The 14,106-nt window shown below is 43.0% G+C and overlaps 1 pseudogene; it reads left to right on the top strand.

Annotated features, from left to right (window-relative positions):
• Positions 1-4,640: 4,640 nt before the first annotated feature.
• LOC125962825 (alpha-ketoglutarate-dependent dioxygenase alkB homolog 4-like) lies at positions 4,641-14,058 on the top strand (annotated as a pseudogene).
• Positions 14,059-14,106: the final 48 nt, after the last annotated feature.

The following is a 14,106-nucleotide window of genomic DNA, read 5'->3' on the forward strand; positions in this document are numbered from 1 at the left end:
TATCATAAATTGTTGTTGAATTGTGTGAGAAGCTTTTTCTGCATCTATTGAGATGATCATATGGTTTTTATTCCTTAATTTGTTAATGTGGTGTATCACATTGATTGATTTGCGTATATTCAAAAATCCTTGCATCCCTGGGATAAATCACACTTGACCATGGTGTATGATCCCTTTAATGGGTTGTTGGATTCTGTTTGCTAGTATTTTGTTGAGGAGTTTTGCATCTATGTTCATCAGTGATATTGGTCCATAATTTTCTTTTATTGTGATATCTTTTTCTGGTTTTGGTATCAGGGTGATGGTGGCTTTGTAGAATGAATTTGGGAGTGTTTCACCCTCTGCAGTTTTTTGGAAGAGTTTGAGAAGAATCGGTGTTAGCTCTTCTCTAAATGTTTGATAGAATTCACCTGTGAAGCCATCTGGTCCTGGACTTTTTTGTTTGTTGGAAGATTTTTTTTTTTTTTTTTGCGGTACACGGGCCTCTCACTGTTGTGGCCTCTCCCGTTGTGGAGCACAGGCTCCGGATGCACAGGCTCAGTGGCCATGGCTCACGGGCCCAGCCGCTCCGCAGCATGTGGGATCTTCCCGGACACGAACTCGTGTCCCCTGCATCGGCAGGCAGACTCAACCCCTGCGCCACCAGGGAAGCCCCTGTTGGGAGATTTTTAATTACGGTTTCAATTTCATTACTTGTGATAGGTCTGTTTATATTTTCTAATTCTTCCTGGTTCAGTCTTGTAAAATTGTACCTTTCCAAGAATTTGTCCATTTCTTCATGGTTGTCCATTTTATTGGCATATAGTTGTTTGTAGTAGTCTCTTATAACCCTTTGTATTTCTGCCATGTTGGTTCTGATTTCTCCTTTTTCATTTCTAATTTTATTGATTTGCATCCTCTCCCTTTTTTCTTGATGAGTCTAGCTAAGGGTTTATCAGTTTTGTTTATCTTCTCAAAGAACCAGCTTTTAGTTTTATTGATCTTTGCTATTTTCTTTGTTTTGCTATTTCTGTTTTCTTTGTTTCTATTTCATTTATTTCTGCTCTGATCTTTATGATTTCTTTCCTTCTACTGACTTTGGGTTTTCTTTGTTCTTTTTTCTCTAGCTGTTTTAAGTGTAGGGTTAGATTGTTTGAGATTTTTCTTGTTTCTTGAGGTGAGATTGTATTGCTCTCAACTTCCCTCTTAGAACTGCTTTTGCTGCATCCCATAGGTTTTGGGTCGTCGTGTTTTCATTGTCATTTGTTTCTGTGTATTTTTTAATATCCTCTTTGATTTCTTCATTGATCTCTCGGTTATTTAGTAGCACACTGTTTAGCCTCCACGTATTTGTGTTTTTTACAGTTTTTTTTTCCTGTAATTGCTTTCCAGTCTCATAGCGTTGTGGTCAGAAAAGATGCTTGGTATGATTTCAGTTTTCTTAAATTTTCTGAGACTTGATTTGTGACCCAAGATGTGATCTATCCTGGAGAATGTTCTGTGTGCACTTGAAAGTGTATTCTGCCACTTTTGACTGGAATATTCTATAAATATCAATTAAATCTATCTGTTCTGTTGTGTCATTTAAAGCTTATGTTTCCTTATTTATTTCTGTTTGGATGATCTGTCCATTGGTGTAAGTGGCATGTTAAAGTCCCCTACTATTGTGTTACTGTCGATTTCTCCTTTCATGGTCGTTAGCATTTGCCTTATATATTGAGGTGCTCCTGTGTTGGGTGCGTAAACATTTATAATTGTTATATCTTCTTCTTGGATTGATCCTGTGATCTTTATGTGGTGTCCCTCCTTATCTCCTGTAACAGTCTTTATTTTAAAGTCTGTTTGATCGGATATGAGTATTGCTACTCCAGCTTTCTTTTGCTGTCCATTTTCATGGAATAACTTTTTCCATCCCTTCACCTTCATTCTGTATGTGTCCCTAGGTCTGAAGTGGGTCTCTTGTAGACAGCATATACATGGGTCTTGTTTTTATATCCATTCAGCCAGTCTGTGTCTTTTGGTTGGGGCATTTAATCCATTTACATTCAAGGTTATTATCGATATGTATGTTCCTGTTACCATTTTCTTAATTGTTTTGGGTTTGTTTTTGTGGGTCTTTTTCTTCTCTTGTGTTTCCCACCTAGAGAAGTTTCTTTAGCAATTGTTGTAAAGCTGGTTTGGTGGTGCTGAATTCTCTTAGCTTTTGCTTGTCTGTAAAGGTTTTAATTTCTCTGTCGAATCTGAATGAGATCCTTGCTGGGTAGAGTTATCTTGGTTGTAGGTTTTTCTCTTTCATCACTTTAAGTATGTCCTGCCACTCCTTTCTGGCTCGCAGAGTTTCCTCCGAAAAATCAGCTGATAACCTTATGGGGACTCCTTTGTATGTTATTTTTTGTTTTTCCCTTGCTGCTTTTAATATTTTTTCTTTAAATTTAAATTTTGTTAGTTTGATTAAAATGTGTCTTGGTGTGTTTCTCCTAGGGTTTATCCTGTATGGGACTCTCTGTGCTCCCTGGACTTGGGTGACTATTTCCTTTCCCATGTTAGGGAAGTTTTCGACTCTAATCTCTTCAAATATTTTCTCAGACCCTTTCTTTTTCTCTTCTTCTTCTGGGACCCCTATAATTCGAATGCTGGTGCATTTAGTGTTGTCCCCGAGGTCTCTGAGATTGTCTTCAATTCTTTTCATTCTTTTTTCTTTACTCTGCTCCTTGGCAGTTATTTCCACCATTTCGTCTTCCAGCTCACTTATTGGTCTTCTGCTTCAGTTATTCTGTTATTGATTTCTTCTAGTGTATTTTTCATTGCAGTTATTGTGTTGTTCATCTCTGTTTGTTTGTTCTTTAGTTCTTCTAGATCTTTGTTAAACATTTCTTGTATTTTGTCAATCCGTGCCTCCATTCTATTTCCAAGATTCTGGGTCATCTTTACTATCATTACTCTGAATTCTTTTTCAGGTAGACTGCCTATTTCCTCTTCATTTATTTGGTCTTGTAAGTTTTTACCTTGCTCCTTCATCTGTGACATATTTTCTGTCTTATTTATTTATTTAATTGTGTCCCTGTCTTACTGGTTGTTTGGCCTGAGGCTTCCAACACTGGAGCCTGTTGGCTGTTGGGTAGAGCTGGGTCTTCGTGCTGAGATGAGGACCTCTGTGAGACCTCATTCCGATGAATATTCCCTGGGGTCTGAGGTCTTCTGTTAGTCCAGTGGTCACGGCACAGAGCTCCTACCACAGGAGCTTCGGCCCAACCCCTGGCTCATGAACCAAGATCCCACAAGCTGCATGGGGTGGCAAAAAAAAACAAAAACAGAGAACAATAACAAAGTAAAAAATAAAGTTAGACTAGGAAAATAACAGATATGTTAGAAAGAATATAAAAATAAAAATATAGATGAATCAACAACTGGAAGGTACAACAGTACCACAATAGTAAAATAAAGAGGAGGAGGGAAAAGAGAAAAGAAAAGCAGGGTGGGGGTGGGGGGGGGAAGGCCTTGGCTGTGGAGGGCAGGGCCTAAGCAAGGGTGTGGTTTGGGCAGTGGGCGGGGCCTATGCTCAGGACCCACAGGGCTGGAAAAGGCCCTGGGGGCTGTGGGGGGTGGGGCTTAGGCTCAAGGAACAGAAGGGGCCCAGGCGTGGCCCCACCCCTGGTCTCAGAGGGCAGGGGACCTCACCTGGGAGCCCTGCAGGCTTCCTGGGCTCGAGTGGGTGGAGCAAATGCTCTCTGCTCCTCTGCTGCTCCTCCCGTCCCGGAGGGCCCCTCCCACCTGCCTCTCCTGTTCTCCCCTCAGCCTCCCTCCTATGCCCCCAAGGACCCACACGGCCTGGAGGGGGCTTTGGAGAGCAGGGGACCGGCCTGGGAGCTCAGCAAGCTCCCTGTACCCGAGTGGGCGGGGCAGTCACCCTCTGCTCCTCCTGCCTACTTCTCCTGATCTCCTTGGCCTCAGGGGTGCCAATCCTGTCCGGCCTCCACTTCTCCCTCCTCTTCCCCGCACGTCCTACTGGTTCACTTGGGGGTCCCCTCCCGTCTCCTTGGGCATCAGGGTCCCCCACCAGCAGCCAGCAGGTGCCCTAGTTGTGGGAAGACCCGCATCTTCCCACACCGCCATCTTGACTCCTCCCCCTAGATCTCTCAACTGAGACTTACTTCTACAACTGAGGAAATGTGGCAGAAGGAGCTTCCTGCTACATTGGTTTTCTTCCCCCAACTTTCTACTAATTTAGTATCAAGAGACCTCCAGCAAGCCTTTTCTATCTAAAAACATGTCCAGACAGTGACCAGAGCCCATATGGGGCTGGAAAACGGGAATGCTAGGAAGGAACGGTGAGGAAATTTTACTTGTTGCTTATTATATGTCTGTATTACTTAATTTTCTTATAGAAATGTGTTATATATGTGTAATTATGTTAAAACAAGCCGTCAAAACAATTATCTAAATCACCATGTGGTGAGCAGTCAGTCTGACCCTCGTTTTCTAGGTTTGGGCAATACTCTTTACTACATTTGCAAGTCTTTCTGGTAACCAGTGTGAGGCAGGAAAGGTGTGAGCCTTGATATTTACTAGCAAGTGCCCCTGTTTCCTCCATCCCCCCACGGGACTGTGCAGGAAAATAGGCTAGAATGAGACTTCTAAAAGCATGACATCTCAGACTGGAGTTGATATTCCTGGCCACCAGGTGACGCTTGTGTGTCTCTGCAGGGAAAGAGATTTGAGTAACAATCTAGACAGTAATTTTTAGAAATTCAGGATATTTAACAAATCACCAGATTATCTCATGCAGAAATGGAGTATAGGTGTTTCTTGACACATTTTTATAAACAGATCAGAAAATTTTACCTTGGTAAGAAATTCTGTTTTCTCCTCAATTAAGATGACACTCTGATTTCATTCTGAAGACCCCCATATCTAAATTCTTAAGTTATAGTTAAGATTGTAGGCATTAGGTTAACAATCAAAAAGTGCAGAGTGGGACCTCCCTGGTAGTGCAGTTGTTAAGAATCCACCTGCCAATGCAAGGGACACGGGTTCGAGCCCTGGTCCGGGAAGATCCCACATGCCGCGGAGAAACTAAGACCGTGTACAACTACTGAGCCTGTGCTCTAGAGCCCGTTGGCCACAGCTACTGAAGCCTGCATGCCTAGAGCCCATGCTCCATAACAAGAGAAGCCACCGCAATGAGAAGCCCGCACACTGCAATGAAGAGTAGCCCCTGCTCACCACAACTAGAGAAAGCCCGTGCACAGCAATGAAGACCCAGTGCAGCCAAAAATAAATAAAAAATGTGTATAGTGTATGCATATTCATCTCACTCCAAATTGTAGGTTGACCCCATGCAGGTAAAAAGTCAGACATATCTCAGACTTTACCTCCCCTGCAGGATAACTGAAAAACATTTGATTCCTTCCTAACTCTGGGTTACATTGCAAAACAATATTCTATCAATTTAATACATCATAATGACACAAAATTCAGGGCCAACCAATTCTTGGCTTTTCACAGCACTTGAGAGTGATTCCAGCACACTTAGCCTCACACCCTTTTTTAACCTCCCTAATGTGTGTCTGTGTCTTAAGACACATACACAAATGTATGAATCATAATAGCAAAAAACCTGGAAATAATTCACGTCTATCAACAGTAGAGAAAATTTAAAAATTGTGGTAAGCTCATAAAATGGAATACTATACAACAAGGAAAATGAATAAGATATAATAATATTGATTGAAATAAGACAAGAACAAAATATATATCATGTGATTCCATTTATATAAATTAAAAAACAGGCAGAATTAATCTGGTTTTAGAAGTCAAGGTAGTAGTTACATTTGGGGAGGAAGTGAGGGTAGTAATTTGGAAGGAGAATGAAGGGATTTCTGGGTACTAGTTGTGTTCTACTGCTTTACCCAGATATCTTCATTTTGTGATAGTTCATTAAAGCTGTACATTTATGCTTTGTACACTTCTCTTTCTGTTTTTATTTTATATTGGAGTATAGTTGATTTACAATGTTGTATTAGTTTCAGGCATACAGCTAAGTGATTCATTTATACATATACAAATATCCATTCTTTTTCAGATTCTTTTTCCATGTAGGTTATTGCAGAGTATTGAGTAGAGTTCCCTGTGCTGTACAGTAGGCCCTTGTTGATTGTCTTATTTCATACATAGTAGTGTGTATATATGTTAATCACAAATTCCTAATTTATTCCTGCCCACCTCCAACCTTTCCCCTTTGGTAACCATAAATTTGTTTTTGAAGTCTATGAGTCTGTTTCTGTTTTGTAAGTTCATTTGTATCTTTTTTTTTTCGATTCCACGTATAAGTGATGTCATATGATATTTGTCTTTCTCCATCCATGTTGCTACAAATGGCATTATTTCATTCTTCTTTATGGCTGAGAAATATCCCATTTGTATATATGTACCACATCTTCTTTATCCATTTCTCTGTCAATGGAAATTTAGGTTGCTTCCATGTCTTGGCTATTGTAAATAGTGCTGCAGTGGACACTTGGGTGCCTGTATCTTTTTTTAAAAAATTTTATTGGAGTATAGTTGATTTACACTGTTGTGTTTCAGGTGTACAGCAAAGTGAATCAGTTACACATATATGTATATTCACTAGTTTTTAGATTCTTTTCCCATATAGGCCATTACAGAGTATTGAGTAGAGTTCCCTGTGCTATACAGTACGTCCTTATTATTTACCTATTTTATATATAGTAGTGTTTATATGTCAGTCCTAGTCTCCCAATTTATCTTTCTCCCCTTTTCCTCTGGTAACAATAAGTTTATTTTCTATATCTGTAACTTTATTTCTGTTTTGTAGATAAGTTCATTTGTACCCCCTTTATTTTTAGATTCCACATATAAGTGATATCGTGATATTTGTCTTTCTCTGACTTCACTCAGTATAATGATCTCTAGGTCCATCCATGTTGCTGCAAATGGCATTATTTTGTTCTTTTTTATGGCTGAGTAATATTCCATTGTATATATGTACCACATTTTCTTTATCCATTCCTCTGTTGATGGATGTTTATGTTGCTTCCATGTCCTGGCTATTGTAAATAGTGCTGCAATGAACATTGGGTGCGTGTATCTTTTTGAATTCTGGTTTTCTCCGAATATATGCCCAGGAGTGGGATTGCTGGATCATATGGTAGCTCTATTTTTAGTTTTTTTAGGAACCTGCATACTGTTCCCAGTAGTGGCTGTATCAATTTACATTCCCACCAACAGTGTAGGAGGGTTCCCTTTTCTCCACACCCTTTCCAGCATTTATTGTTTGTAGATTTTTTGATGAGGCCATTCTGACTGGTGTGAGGTGATACCTCATTGTAGTTTTGATTTGCATTTCTCTAATAATTATTGATGTTGAGCATCCTTTCATGTGCTTTTTGGTCATTTGCATGTCTTCTTTGGAGAAACGTCTATTGAGATCTGCCCATTTTTTGATTGGGTCGTTTGTTTTTTTGATATTGAGCTGCATGAGCTGTTTGTATATTTTGGAGATTAATCCCTTGTCAGTTACTTCATTTGCAAATATTTTCTCCCACTCTAAGGGCTGTCTTTTCGTTTTGTTTATGGTTTTCTTTGCTGAGCAAAAGCTTTTAAGTTTAATTAGGTCCCATTTGTTTGTTTTTATCTTCATTACTTGAGGAGGTGGATCCAAAAAGATACTGCTGAGATTTATGTCAAAGATTGTTCTTCCTGTGTTTTCTTCCAAGAGTTTTATAATATCTGGACTTACATTTATGTCTTTAATCCATTTTGAGTTTATTTTTGTGTATGGTATTAGAGAATGTTCTAATTTCATTGTTTTACATGTAGCTGTCCAGTTTTCCCAGCACCACTTATTGAAGAGACTGCCTTTTCTCCATTGTGTAGTCTTGTCTCCTTTGTCTTAGATTAATTGACCATAGGTGTGTGGTTTTATTTCTGGGCTTTCTATCCTGTTCCATTGATCTATATTTCTGTTTTAGCTCCAGTACTGTACTGTTTTGATTATGGTAGCTTTGTAGTATAATCTGAAGCCAGGGAATTGATTCCTCCAGCTCTGTTTTTCTTTCTCAGGATTGCTTTGGCTATTCGGGGCCTTTTGTGTTTCCATACAGATTGTAAACATGTTTTTAATTCTGTGAAAAATGCCATTGGCAATTTGATAGGAATTGCATTGACTCTGTAGATAGCTTTGGGTAGTATAGTCATTTTGATAATATTGATTCTTCCAGTCCAGTAACATGGTATATTTCTCCATCTGTTTGTCATCGTTTATTTCTTTCATCAGTGTCTTATAGTCTTCTGAGTACAGGTATTTTGCCTCCTTAGGTACGTTTATTCCCAGGTATTTTATTCTTTTTGATGGGATGATAAATGTGATTGTTTCCTTAATTTCTCTTTCTGATCTTTTGTTCTTAGTGTATAGGAATGCAAGAGATTTCTGTGTATTAATTTTGTATCCTCCAGCTTTACTATAGCTCATCAATGAATTTGGTAGTTTTCTGGTAGCATCTTCAGGATTTTCTATGTATAGTATCATGTGACCTGCAAACAGAGACAGTTTTACTTCTTCTTTTCCAATTTGGATTCCTTTTTTTTCTTTTTCTTCTCTGATTGCCATGGCTAGGAGTTCCAAAACTATGTTGAATAAAAGTGGTGAGAGTGGACATCCTTGTCTCATTCCTGATCTTAGAGGAAATGCTTTCAGTTTTTCACAATTGAGAATGATGTTTGCAGTGGGTTTGTCGTATGTGGCCCTTATTATGTTGAGGTAGGTTCCCTCTGTGCCCACTTTCTGGAGAGTTTTTATCGTAAGTGGTTGTTGAATTTTGTCAGAAGCTTTTTCTGCATCTTTCGAGATGATCATGTGGTTTTTGTCTTTTGTTGATGTGGTGTATCACACTGATTGATTTGTGGATATTGAAGAATCCTTGCATCCCTGGGACAAATCTCACTTGATCATGATGTATGATCCTTTTAATGTATTGTTGGATTCGGTTTGCTTGTATTGTGTCCCAGCTGTCTGTCCCAGCTGATCTCTCTGCTGGTGAGGGAGGCTTTCCCCGGGTATGGGAGTCTCATGTGTTCTTCAGCTCCCCACCAGGGGTGCAGGTCCTGTCCCATTCTACCCGGTTGTGTGGGGATTTTTCTTGTCCTTTTAGGTTTCCAAGGTCTTTTGCTAGTGTTCAGCAGGTGGTCTGTGAGAATTGTTCCATTTGTAGATGTAGTCTTTTTGTTTTTTTTGCGGTACGCGGGCCTCTCACTGTTGTGGCCTCTCCCGTTGTGGAGCACAGGCTCCGGACACGCAGGCTCAGCGGCCATGGCTCACGGGCCCAGCCGCTCTGCAGCATGTGGGATCCTCCCAGACCGGGACACGAACCCACGTCTCCTGCATCGGCAGGCAGACTCTCAACCACTGCGCCACCAGGGAAGCCCTGTAGATGTATTCTTGATGTACTTGTGGGGAGAGGTGAACCCCATGTCCTCCTTTTCCACCATCTTGACTCTTCCCCCTGTTAAACATTTCTTGTATCTTCTCTGTCTGTGCCTCCATTCTTTTTCTGAGATCTTGGATTCTCTTTACTGTCATTACTCTGAATTCTTTTTCAGGTAGATTGCCTATCTCCACTTCATTTAGTTGTTCTTCTGGGTTTTTATCTTGTTCCTTCACCTGGAACAAGACAGCAGATACTTTTCTGCTGTCTCATTTTGTCTGACTTCCCGTGTTTGTGGTCTCCTTTTCACAGGGTGCAGGATCATACTTCCTCTTGCTTCTGGTGTCTGCCCCCTTGTGGGTGAGGTTGGTCCAGGGCCTTGTGCAGGCTTCCTAGTGAAAGGGACTGGTGCCTGCCCACTGGTGGGTGGAGCTGGGCCTGTCCCTCTTGTGGGCAGGACCATGTCAAGGAGTGTGTTTAGAGGTGGCTGTGAGCTCAGGAAGACTTTAGACAGCCTGTCTGCTGATGGGTGGGGCTGTTTTCTCTCCCTACCCCTGCCGGTTGTTTGGCCTGAGGTGTCGCAGCACTGGAGTCTGCAGGCTGTTGGGTGAGGCCAGGTCTCGGTGCCAAAATGGTGACCTCTGGGAGACCTCACACTGATCAGGGTTCCCTAGGGCCTGTACCACCAGTGTCCTTGCCTCCACAGTGAGTCATAGCGAACCCTTACCTCCCCAGGAGAGTCTCCAAGACCCACATGTAGATCTAGCCCAGGCTTCTGTGGAGTCACTGTTTTGTGCTGGGTCCCAGTGCATGTGAAACCCTGTGTGTGCTCTCCAAGGGTGGAATCTGTTCCCCAGTCCCGTGGCGCCCCTGCATTCAAGCCTCGCCGGCCTTCAAAGTCAAGTGCTCTGGGGGCTCCTTCTCCCAATGCCAGGCCCTCAGTCTGGGGAGCCTGATGTTCGGCTCAGAACTCTCACTCCGGTGGGAGAACTTCTGCAATATAATTATTTTCCAGTCTGTGGGTCGCCCACCTGGTGGGTATGGGATTTGTTTATATTGTGAAAGTGCTGCTCCTACCATTTTGTTGTGGCTTCTTCTTTGTCTTTGGATGTGAAATATCTTTTTTGGTAGGTTCCAGTCTTTTTTATCAATGTTTATTCAGCAGTTAGTTGTGATTTTGGTGTTTTCGTGAGAGGAGGTGAGCTCAAGTCCTTCTGCTCCACTATCTTGTCCAGAATCCTGTACACTTTCCTATATGTGCGTTATACTTTGAATTTAAAAGTCTAAAATACATAAAGAATTTTTTCCTAATACCTATGAACCACCCAGAGATTTAAAATCAACAGGCATAAGATTTTAGTATTTATATGTTGTATACATAGTAAAAGTTCAACAAATAGCATATTGATTGATTTTATCTAATTAAAGCTATTTTGATATCAGACTGAATTTTTTTTTTCTGGCCATGGATATTTTGTTATAAACTTTTGAGTGCAGGAATAACATTGGTTAGGTCTAAAGTGAGGCAGCCTTTTGTGATCTGTCATGTATGAAAAAATCTGGTTGAAATGAGTGTTTGATAAGGGATGCTTTCCATTGGATAAAGTCCTAGCTCTTTCTCGTGCCTTTGTGATTTGACACCCACCTACCACCTCAGCCTCATCTAGACCTACTTCTCCCCTTACCCACCTTCCTTCTGGCCACACCATAAGCAATACAAAATTCCCTGTGGTTCTCTGATCCCACGTTGATCACTCTACCTGGACCACTGCCCACACCCATTTTTTTCGCCAGTCCAGTCCTAGTCTATATCAATTCTCCATTTAGTTTTCATTCTTCGTTTACTTCACAGTGGCCACGTACTCCCCAGTCAGCACAGCCTACCCTGGAACACTGACCATGCACATAACACATTTGCAGACGTATCTGTCTTTCCTACCAAACTGTAAGTTTAAAAGGAGTCGATACAAGTATTCCAAATACCTGTAACGGTTCTGGGCACATGGTAGATGCTAATAAGTATTGTTGGAACCAAAGATCTGTGAAAATAGTACTCTCTCTCATTCTCCACACAGCAGGGAGCCACTGGGAGCATATGCCTCCCTTGCTTTAAACTCTCCAACAGCTTCCCAAACCAACTCACAGAAAATCCAGGGTCCTTACTGTGGTCTATAAAATATTATGTAATCTGGTCCCTGCCTAATACTCTGTCCTTTGCTTCTGCTATTCTCTTTAATCCCTAAACTCTGGCCTCATTGGCCTCCTTTTTCATACCTGCACACACCAATCTCATCTCCCCTTAGGGTTTTGTACTTACTCCTTCCTCTGTCTGCAGTGGCGCCCTCACAGTGTCATCCTGGCTGCTGCGGTGGCGGCCCTGAAGGGCCTTCAGGGATGCTGTGCAAGGGCATCCGGACCTGTCTGGTACAGCAGCAGCAGGGAGGCGGCCCCGCCCTGGCACCGCTACCCACACGAGGCACAACGTCTCATCTACTGCTCAGACGCTGGCTGGGCCGTGGGGGCCAAGGAGTCTGACTCTTAAGACTGAGCCAGCCGCTTCCCAGTGCAACGTTGCTAGAGGACCTCGTGACCAGGGGGAAGGAGGCCGAGATGGCGCAGCTGCTGGACCACGAGCCCCGGTAGCTCTCGCAGCCTGGACGGAGCAGGCAGGACTATGGACCCAAAGGCAGCTTTCAGAAACAGAAGCTAAGGACTGCTGGGTTCAGAGGCCCCCCCAGCTTCAGCCGGCAAGTGGTGCGGAGAACCGGCCTCTTCCCCATCTGGGAGGACTTCCGGCGTGTCTAGCAGTGGATGCTGGACCACTGCCACGAGTGGAGTTCAGCCACAGACCCCACCGGGACCACGCCTGGCGTGGGGAGGGCTGGTGAGCCTCCTTGTCCTAGCCCCATCCAGCTTCCCCGTGGCCTTGGTGGAAGGTGCGATGGCCCCAGTAGTTCTGTACTGGGCCAGCAGGTGGAGGCGGCTGTCCCCTAACCCCGTTGGCCTCTGCTGGGCACCCAAGAGCCGCACGGACCTGGACCCGGGGCGGCACGCCCTCTGCCGCGGTCCCATGGGGCTGCGTGTGCGCCACCTTCAGGGAGCCATGGGCGTGTCTGTCCAGGCCAGAGGCTTCAAGGACTAGAGTAGGATCCAGGAAGCCTGCAGATCTCCCTCCTTCCTTCAAAGGAAGCCCAGGTCTTCAGAGAAGACCGTTCAGTATCCTCAGACCCTGGGATGTGAGCCTTGCCTGAGAGCTGGTTGTGATGGACTGTGTGCCGGATCAGTCCCCTTTGACCTGCCCTGTGGCCACTCGGGACTATTTAATCTAGTCTCTCCCCCGCAGTGTAGTGTTTGAAGCTTATTGAGGGCACAGACCTTACTTATATTATTCCACAGAGTCCCTTGTCGCTGTGAGAGCACCTGGCACAAAGTAGGCTCTTGCTCACAGGAAACATCCTGACACATCCTGTGAACGGGTGCAGGAAGGAAGAAATTGACACATGTCCTTTGAAGTGTGACGGGACCCAGGACTTCACCCCCTCCTCTTTTTTTTTTTTTTTTTTTTTGCGGTACGCGGGCCTCTCACTGTTGTGGCCTCTCCCGTTGCGGAGCACAGGCTCCGGACGCGCAGGCTCAGCGGCCATGGCTCACGGACCCAGCCGCTCCGTGGCATGTGGGATCTTCCCGGACCGGGGCACGAACCCGTGTCCCCTGCATTGGCAGGCGGACTCTCAACCACTGCGCCACCAGGGAAGCCCCCCTCCCCTCTTTTAGTATAAAAGAAGCCTGAGTTCTACCTCCGGGAAGATGGTTCTTTGGGATGCTGGTCTGCTGTCTTCTCAGCCTTCTGGCTTTCCAGATAAAGTTGGTATTCCTTGCCCAACAACAGTAAAACAGTGCTGTCTCACTTAGATCTAGATTTTCTAACCATCTGACATTCTTAACCTTCATATATTGTCAACAGTATGGTACAGAAGTAGCATAAGACTCTGTAAAATTAAGAATGAAAGTAACTTGACTTCATGAAATTTCTGTTTCCCCAGAGACCCCATTGATCTCTCAGTTTTAAAAATCAAACCAACTTAATAGTAACATGAAATCACTTGTTCATATTTATATCCAGATAGGCAGTCATTCTAGAGGTATTTATTGAGTAACTAGTACACATATGACGTGCTAGAATCATTCAGATGTGTTGGCTTGGGATGGGAGGAGGATTTAAAAAATTTTTTTATTGAAGTATAGTTGATTTACAGTGTTGTGTTAATTTCTGCTGTACAGCAAAGTGATTCAGTTATACATATATAGACTTTTTTTTTATATTCTTTTCTGTTATGGTTTATCATAGGATATTGAGTATAGTTCTCTGTGCTACACTGTAGGACCTTGTTGTTTATCCATGCTATATATAAAACCTTACATCTGCTAACCCCAACTTCCCACTCCATCCCTCCCCCAACCCCCTCCCCTTTCACAGCCCAACCACCAGTCTGTTCTCTGTGTCCATGATTCTGTTTTGTAGATAGGTTCGTTTGTGTCATATTTTAGATTCCACATAAGTGATATCATATGGTCTTTTTTTTTCTGACTGACTTCACTTAGTACGATAATTTCTAGTTTCATTCATGTTGCTGCAAATGGCATTATTTCATTCTTTTTTGTGGCTGAGTAGTAGTCCATTGTA

This window comes from Orcinus orca, chromosome 21, assembly GCF_937001465.1.
Source record: "Orcinus orca chromosome 21, mOrcOrc1.1, whole genome shotgun sequence".
In the NCBI taxonomy this organism is placed as follows: domain Eukaryota; kingdom Metazoa; phylum Chordata; class Mammalia; order Artiodactyla; family Delphinidae; genus Orcinus; species Orcinus orca.